This window comes from Notothenia rossii (genome assembly GCF_949606895.1).
Source record: "Notothenia rossii genome assembly, chromosome: 10".
NCBI classification, from domain to species: domain Eukaryota; kingdom Metazoa; phylum Chordata; class Actinopteri; order Perciformes; family Nototheniidae; genus Notothenia; species Notothenia rossii.
In genome coordinates, this window is record NC_136908.1 from 37306498 (window position 1) to 37316098 (window position 9601).

Genomic DNA, 9601 nt, shown 5'->3' on the forward strand with positions numbered 1-9601 from the left:
CGAAATGTCCAGACTTGAATTCTGCCAGGACATCTGGGTGTCTGTCCGCAAGAGTCATCATATCACGGATGTGTACGGGAAGCCATCTGCTGTAGTGTGTGTGATCCAGGGCGAACATCCAGGGCATGATCTGTGTTAGGGATTCCACGTACAGCTGGAAGTTGCCTTCACGAATGGACCTCATGTACCGCGAAACGAGAAGCTGCAATGACAGGGTCTTATGCCAGTAGTCAAAGTGAACACTAGCCTTTGCTTGTTGTATGCAACACTCCTCACAAGATAGACTGTCAGGTGGCATGGCATCTGTATCATCAGATATGCAATTTTCATTGTATGCTCGTTGCAGTAGTGTATAGAGGCTTGCAGCTGTGACCTGGTGTGCATGGCGGGTCTTGGTGACATGTTTGGCATGTATGAAGGAATTTGCTGTTCCAGAACTTGCAATATCAGCCTGGACCAGAGCATTGGTCCAGCCACTGTCTTCTAGCCAGTCTCCCAGCAACTTCAACATAGCCATTTCGATGTGTAGACCACCAAACATGATCACAAAGTGATCTTCTCCATAAGTGTCTGGCCAGGTCCACTGTACTTGTTTAGCGAGAGCATACAGTGGTTGGTCAGCAGCAATGACAGGAATCTGACCAGGGTTCACATGTTGAATTGCTCTTTTTACAATTTCCATAGAGTGCCGAATCATTGCTACTGAATGTGCATTGTCAAGAAAGAGAGGTAATAATGCATTGATTGCTGCAGGAGGGATGACGGCATGGTGAACACAGGCATGGTAGGCAGACCACGATATCATGCCATCAATGGCTGACGTTTCAACAGCTGTCTTGACTTTTCTGAGCCATGCATATTCATCCTCTGTGGCGGCTGTAGAAACTAGGAGGGTGGAGGGTCTCACAGGACCTTGTACAGGTGGCACACTAAATTCCTTTTTGTGGAGGGAAGCTGGTGGCACGACTGTGTATGATGTTGGCAGAGGTTTCACTGACTTGGTGGAAGAGCCATCTTGACTAATCACTAGTACACCACGATCAGTTCCGCTTTGTGTGTGTGATGGATGCTGCATTAGTGAGATTCCAGTGCCGTGGAAGGAATCTTTGGCTGTTGCAGAACTTGGGTTATGGTCTATATTGTCCACAGCTCCTGTTGTGAACAGTCCATTACGCAACTTTGGTGGGCACACAACATCTTCCATCCTAAATTGCTGGCAGACACCATTGGCAATGTTTGATGTGACTTGCAGCAGCCTGTCATAGGAAACACACAATCCCAGGTTGAACAGTGTGTCAACTAACCCCCTACTTCGTGTAACTGCATGGATCTTGAGGGACAGATATAGAGGGAGTGGAGTTTCTCGGGTGTGCCTTGTACGTGCTGAGCTTGGTGAATCCATGTTCCGTGCCTGCTTCTTACTGTTAAAGACCATCAATTGGGAGATTGTTAGGGCAGGTTTTGTGGTGGTCTGATGCTTAATGTTTGTACCATCAAGTACCATGTTGACGAGAGCCAAGAGAGATGGTGGCACAGCCCTCTGCTGGCAGTTTTCTTGGAATGATCCGTCAAAAGAGAAAGACGAACCAAAGATTTCTTTGCGCACTACTTGTGCTGCTTGCATTAAGTGCATGGCATCACTGTCAGTTTGACAGGCTATCATGAGAGCTGGTCCAATGTCATTCTCAAAACTCAGAAGTGTGTTCAAGGGCACACTTCCTCACATTTCTGTCAATGTTGTAGGTTGATGCATTATGCAAACCTGAGGAACCTGCAGCAGGCTCATTGCAAAAGAAGCAAGTAGGTTCTGTGGATTGTGAATGGCTGTGGGCAGATCGCGTGTGTACAGATGAGGTACTTTGTTGTTGTGCTGTAGTTAATTTCCCCCGACTTAGCTCATCATATGCTTTTGTTGAATTTTAGCCGACATCTCTTGTGCCACTCTGCCTTGTGTCTCTTCAAAGTGGATTCTATGCCATCTCCATCATCTAATCGCTCCAGGTTGAGGTCCATTGGCATATGCTGAAGGGTATGGAACCGGAAAAGGTCTTCTGTGAGGGATACATAGCCACTACCAACAGACTGTTTATATTTGTTTCTGAGAGGACACTGTAAAGGTTCATCTGTTTTGACTTGACAGAGGACACAAATGTCCCAGTTAGTGCTGGGGGGTGGCTTGGATTGCTTGGATAACGAGGGCTGGGTAGGGACCATCAAGCTGTGACGCTTTGACATGGTGAGGGTTAAAATTCCAGCAAGACGTGGGAATCTGAAAAGATAACAATTTAACATTGTATTAAACACTGTTGTCATTGTGTCATTCGGTTTTTGTAGGGTTAGGTTAAACCAAATGACACTTAATGACAATGATATGACATATATGTGTCATATATATATGACATTGACATAATGTTTATGACATATTCGTGACATGTCCGTGACTGTGTTTTGTTACTGTTATGACAGGTAAAATGTTACCCAAATTTGACATAATAACCAAGTTGACATCTCTAGAAAATACTCTGTTCAATCATTAAACTACTCAGCTCAAACAGAAATGTTCCAGACTGTCTTCTACTTAAGCTAGGATAATTATTTTGATCACGCTAGCTAGCTAGCTAGGAGTTTTCCTTGCTAGCTAGCAAGGAAAACTCCTTCCTGGCTACAGTCAAATTCAATACATTCGCATTCAAAGGCATATATTAATATTAATATTGTTTTTAATAAGATTGTTTGTTCATAGTCAATCTTTTTACCTGTTAGAAATGTCCGAAGTGTCAGAAGTGGCATTTCTGAATACTTCTCACCATGCAACAACCCCTCGAATAAGTAGGCTACTGAAGCTTTAGAGCAGGGGGTTTTCTACCAGTGGTCCGCGGTGGTATTGCAGGTAGTCTGTGGAAATGGTCTAGGGGGGTCAACTGCTGATAAATCTGTGCTGAGAATCCATACAAATATCCACACACCCCATGAAATAATAACGTATAACTAAATAATACTGAGACTACAAAGAAATCAATTGAAGAATATTCTTGGGTACATAAAAAATAAATATTTTGATATATTTTTACCTTGACTTTAACATAAATGCATTTTCTTGAATTATATTGGTCTCAAATGTATCACCAACAGAATGGGCACCCTAACATTTGTGGGAAATGACACCTTAAGTGTTTTTCTACAGTGTTCGGTTCCAAAGTGAGTCAGTTTTGAATATTATTGGTGGCCATCCCCGATTTGACCTCTCCCGGGCCTCAGAGGTCAAATCTGACTTCACTCCACATCTAAAAATAAACCTCATGATATAAACTAACTATGGTAGAAGTTTCATGTTTATTTCAAAAAGTGCACAATTTCCCTTGATTTGAGGGCTTAACCGCTGTACTAATATAAACTCTCCAAACAGGCGAAAAAACTGTCAGTTTCACCCACTGTCTCTGCCACCTCCCTCCATGCCTGGTTCCTCCGGTTTGTATCCCGGTAAATAGTTCCGGTCGTAAAGAACCGGGTGATTCGCTACCGTAATATCTCGTTTGGAATATGAGGAAATGAACTGCGGTCTGGTTCTCCCAGCTTGCACACGGTTTGATTGGCTGCGCTTGCACTGGCGGGATTTGCATAAACGGGATTTGATTGGCTGATGCCAAGCATCGAGCCTCAAAAGTTGAATATTGTTCAACTTTTGATGCCGATAGATGCTCGTGATGCTTGCAAAGCCATGCCATGCTCCCCACAATGCAGTTCGGCGAATATTAAAAATCTTCTACGTCACCCCATTCAAGTGAATGGGCGAAGCGTTGAAAGCATTTTTTGATGCCTGTAGTGTAGACGTACCGTTATTATACATCCATGAGAGCAGAGCCGACAGGCAGGAAGACTTGAGCACACAGCTCGCACTTCATTATAATATATAAAAAAGAACACCATGCGTCATGATGGCACATAACAGTTCATGGCCGCAGATTACTCCGGGTCCCAGACCCCCCATACCCAAAAAAATATTTTTATTGCAGAACTACATGAATCACACAAACGACCTATTTTGGATTCAAAACTGCGAATTTTGCAAAAAGGTGACAAGTTTGCACATAACATCTGAAACGATGTAACAACACTTTGTGGGGATGCAGCTTGGGATGTGAGGGACACGGCTTAGAACGGGCGTGTCACCTGGCAGGAGGGAGAGCCTGCCTGCCTGCCTGCCTGCCACACACGTTAACGTACCTAAACTCAGCAACTAAAAATATTTATATTTTAATGGAGCCTCGTCGGCAGATCAGGATCCCAAAGCGTAGCGGAGGGATCTTGATCTTGAAAAATAGTCCGTTGTTACCGTTTTTTAAACAGTCTGAATGAAACGGCAGCTCTCAGCTGTGTATTTACACAACTAATGGCCCATCAACCACAGCTCTCTCCCCCCCTCCCCCGTGATGTTTCTTCTCCAGCAGCTAAATTAACTGTTGGTTACGCTGAGGGACAAGCTTACAGTTAGACACAACACTGTCATTGCAAGCGACCCTCAGTTAGTTGACTTTTATGTTCAACTGCTAAATTCGTTACTGATAAAAAAGGGCTTCTTCTGTACCTAATTACCTTAACACTAGAACCGCCAGATGTTTTTGTATAGGCCTACCTAAACCCGTCAAATCCCGCTATTAGAATGCAATTTTTAACATAGGGTGCTACATAACACACTTTCAGGAAAAGCCACGGACTGGGAGACTTTAATATTTTATTGAAAAAAAGTTAAATTGCACACACACAACACACATCACACAAATTGACCCGATTGGCAGTTCTAGTGTTAAATAAACTCACTAATTAATGAAACCAGTTCAATATGCATTACTCTTATTCTTATCATTCTTTATGAGCACAGAAATAGTCTTAAAATCAGATCTGTTTTTTAAATGAAATCTGACGGCAGGCAGTTAGCTCTGATCACCTATGATAAATGCGCCACACCTAATCGCTGGCCATTCAGCAACAGAGCGCCCTCTATACAATTCAAGCTGTAGACGGTGTGAAAGCACTTATTGTTTTAAATAATGGTCGGAATGTGACCTGTGAGCCTTCTGAATTACCGTGGGACAGCACATTCTAAACTGTTCAATCAAGAGAGTAACATCTTATCTTAATAATATCTTCATATTAATAATAATAAATCATACAGTATGTGTCCGAAAGGGAGCAGGAGGAAGCAAACACAAAAATATACTGCATACCAAAGCATACGATTGTAAAGGTAAAAGTATGAGCATAACAAATAAAGAAGTGTAATGTAAACATTTCGATTATTATTATGATTATTTAATATATAAAAACTATATATTATTGAATTACAAGATTAGATAGTATACTTTAGTTGATCTAAAATCGTGATGTGTTCAAATGCTCTTCAAAACACAACTGAAAGTCCATGAAACTTGTCTTTCTGTATTTGTGAATGAAGCGCCATCTCCTGGTTAAAACCTGAAATTGAAAATCTGGCAACGCCCTCTTGGAAAATAGTGGGAGGGCTTAACATTCCTCTATACTGGTCTTAGGCAGGTCGTAGGCAGGAAGCTGTAAACTGGAGTCTGAAATGAAGTGCTACATCTGTAGGATCTGTGCAGCTCTGCATTTCATAGCTCATTTATCTTAAATTCTGGTCTACTTAAAAAACAATGTTAAAGTCTTTAGCGGTGTGTGGAACCCTGGGTGTCCGAACACGCAACAATTACCCTTTACTTGATCAAGGATTCAAAAAAAATAAGTAATTTCATCAATGGTTTGTAGTTGAACTTTTAGGAATTATAAACACTACATTCTGGACTACAAACAACAGTTACTTCCCCCTAAAAAGTTCTCGTATAGTAATATTTGTTACAATGGTAAAACCAATACCTCAAAATGAAATACTATAATTTTTCAGAACTAGTTTTCCCTTCAACATTATCCATACAAATAAAGTTTTGTCTTATAGGGTGGTTCCTAAAACTATCCTTTTAATGGTGATCAATATTGTAACAAATGAGATCACTACTTTATTCACACATGAATAAAAATCTCTTGAAGAATAATTTGTTAATATGATGGAAAGATTGAAGAATATTCCCACACTGTACTCCTAACTCCAAAAAACCCACTGCTTAAAGTGTAATGCATATTTCCATCATGACTCCCCCTTTATCCCTCAGTGTGTTTTAAGGATGATTCTCATTTTACTTTAATAGTTTCCTCTTTACTGCTATTTTTAATTTACCAATTGATTAATTCATGGTTAATACATCTTTTTTGCCTTTACGTATTTATCAAGTCAATTCAAGTTCTTTAAATGTGGTGTCTTCTATGTGCGTTTGTGAATAAGTGTGTCTTACTCATTCCTGTTCTCCTTTTCTCCTCCCCTGGTTTTCTCAAGCCATGACCTCGGCCTCCTCACTTCCAATCGATCATGCCAACTCCTTTGATTCTGTCTTCTCTTCAGTCCATCAGCTCCTGAATCCATCCGCTGTAACTCTTTTAGGCAGCCTTTGGCCCAGTCACATCTGCAGCCCACATCATGCCACTGTTCTTTGCACTGCTTTGCATTTCATCTCCTCCTTTACAGTTTCTCTGCTGCTTTATTGAGGGCGGATTCTGCTCTCATGTCCCCCACTCTGCTCTTGTGCCAAATCTCGTGGCTCAGCTTGGAACTTCATGTCCTGTCTGAGGGACTGATGAGTATTTCTGTATGTCAGCAAGCCGTTTGGTTCTGGATGCCTCAGGTGGAGACGGTTCAGCTCTGGTTCTCTGTCTGTTTGATGGAGAAGGAGGAGTCTCCTGTTGGGTTGGGCCTTTTGTCCACTTGGAGGGTCGGGGTCGTAGCCTTTCTAACTCAGAGGGGGAGTCCAGGTCCCGGGACGCATTACCTATGAGAAGTCTAGCACACTGAGGTCAAATAAAGACTTTTCTAATCATATTCTCCATCTTAGTTGTTAAATGCCATCTAAACAACACCATTAATGTCTACTAATGATATTACAAAAACTCCCTCTAAGATTGTTTCATCCATTGTTACATATCTACCCAACCTGACTCTTTCAGGAAACCATTTGCTCCTATAAATTGAAATACCTACATGTTTCAAGCATCACATATGTCACACACTACGAAAGAACATCTCCATACTTTCTCCAATATTTTAAATCCCACTGTTACTTAGAACAATAGTAAACCTGCAGAGCACACTGAGCCAATTTACATTTCTGTGATCTGATCAAAGTGTAGGCCTATGTCTACTTTCCATTATACTTATTACTTTTGGTGAACATTTATTTATATTGTCTAAATTCCTTGTCTATGATGTGCAAACAGTTAGAGTATACACATTTGTTTTTCTCAATGTATTTACACTCCACGGATTCTTGAGTTTTACTCATCTCCTGGTGCTGTCGTTCCTAAAAATGTTAGCAAACACAAAACTCCAACTATAACATTTATAGATAAATTGATCTAGCAAAATGAACTCTTTTCTAATTCAAAATGTGACAAAAGAACAATGATTTGTCTTTCACAAAATGGTGGTCTAACAGAATGAGTCTTAACATGAGGTGGCTGACTTTAAAATGAACTGTGACAAAGAAACCACATGTGTGTGGGTACATTATAGTTTAGAAATATAACACAAAACAACACTACTTTAAAATAACAACAATTCAAATGACTTTTGGTGAAAAGCATGAAAAACAAAACAACTTAATCTACTCTCAATGTTCATGTACACCATCACTATGTATTTAATCAGTAGTTACCGGTTGTATCCTTACTCAAACTATTTCACCATCTAGTAATGCCAACTGGCAAGCTAACTGGCTTAGCAGTACAGCACTAACCTCATGTGACTGGGGGAAGGGGAGGGGAACACCCAACATGTGCAGATAAAAACCACACTGCTTGGAGACTGCGTTCAATAAAATTAACATTCTCCCGAATAGTAGTTAACTTTATATAACATTTACTCTCTCTACTTCTCAAAACATCTTATTTCTCTCCTCTCACTCTTTCCTCTCTGCGCAGCTGCCTGCTCCTGTCCACAAGTTTCTCATAAATCACCCCTTTGTGTAACCGTGTGAGACGGCTGGAGCAAAACCTTGTGCAGGACCTCTGTCATGCTTAAACATTAACAGATTCCCTCTGAAAAACTTATAAAACCTTATTTTCACTTTCTACTCTTTCTTCATAAACTTAAAAACATAATTCTGGTGAATCGTTTACGTTTTCAGTTTCGTATCTACTTTAAACAACCATCAACTGAGAGTAACTGTATATGATAACAACTCCAAAATAACCTTACAACATATATTTCCTCCAGTGAGTTTGTTATCTAATGTTGAACAAATTCTCCTCTGTCTATGTCTAATCTAGGTGGAATCCATTATTATATTTAATTTGAATAAAGCCTTAACTTTAATGTACTTCATATACTCAGTAAACCAATTTTCACTTTCCCCTTACGTTCCTGTATTTGATATAATTTTTTCCCTTGGAATATAATTAAGTACAAGTCTTAGTTAATGACAACTACCATGAAATTCACAATGCAACGGTAGCAATCAGTTCTGAAAGATTATGTTTAAATAGCAACAAATCATTGTTTCTTATTTATTTCAATATATCCACCACTTCAAATCACACATTGATCTGTCAATTTTCAATGTATTTCCTTCCAACTTCAGACATTAGAGAAAAAAGCAAGCAGACACTCCGGGCTGCTGCTCTCGAGAGGAAAAGGGAGGGACTCTCACAGACAAAGACAGAAACATCCCCTGCTGAACCTCTCATCCTTTTCAAGAGAAGGGGGTCTTCTTTCAACAATTAACACTTCTGCTATCATTTTATTCAATTTTTCTGCTTGAACCCACTGTTCGCGTAAGCTCTTAACTCACGCTTTTCTCGTTCAAATTCTCCTTTCATTATGACTTTGTATCTATTTATCTGACTAAGGCTATTCTATGTTCAATAATATATTCTATTTATTCACAAGCACATAAATATATCCTCCTCACTGTCTGTGCAGCTTTTAAGATGAGATATTTCTTTCAACAGAATGGGAGTTAATCCCAACAGAACAAGAGATAGCGAGATCCGTTTAGTTTCAAATGGCTTTTTGAAGTTTGCGTTTCTCCTCTTGGATTCACTTATAACGTAACTTTGGTTCCTATGAACTTAAGAATTGTTATTCTGATTTGTTACCGGATGGAGTCCTGAAAAAACCACTGAATATCCCCAACGAGTCTTAGCCGTCTAATTTTGAAAAATAATTACGGGGCTTTTCACCATCATCTTATACGCCTCGTTGATTCAATTTTATTTTATATAACTTTCCTACCTATCTAAAATATGTATTGTATATTCCACAACTATGACACCGGAATATGTCTCTGACAACTCTAAAATGTAGTTTAGCCAATTACAGACCTTTGATAGAAACAGGCTCGTTTGCTCACCTTTCAGTTTTAGGATCCTGGTTTTAGTTGTCAGAGATTATTGTAGGCCTCTTCCCCGGACCATTCGTCCGCTGGCTGCTGATTTTCCTCTAAAAAACCCTACTCATGACGTCACCACGTCGGCACGTCCTCAC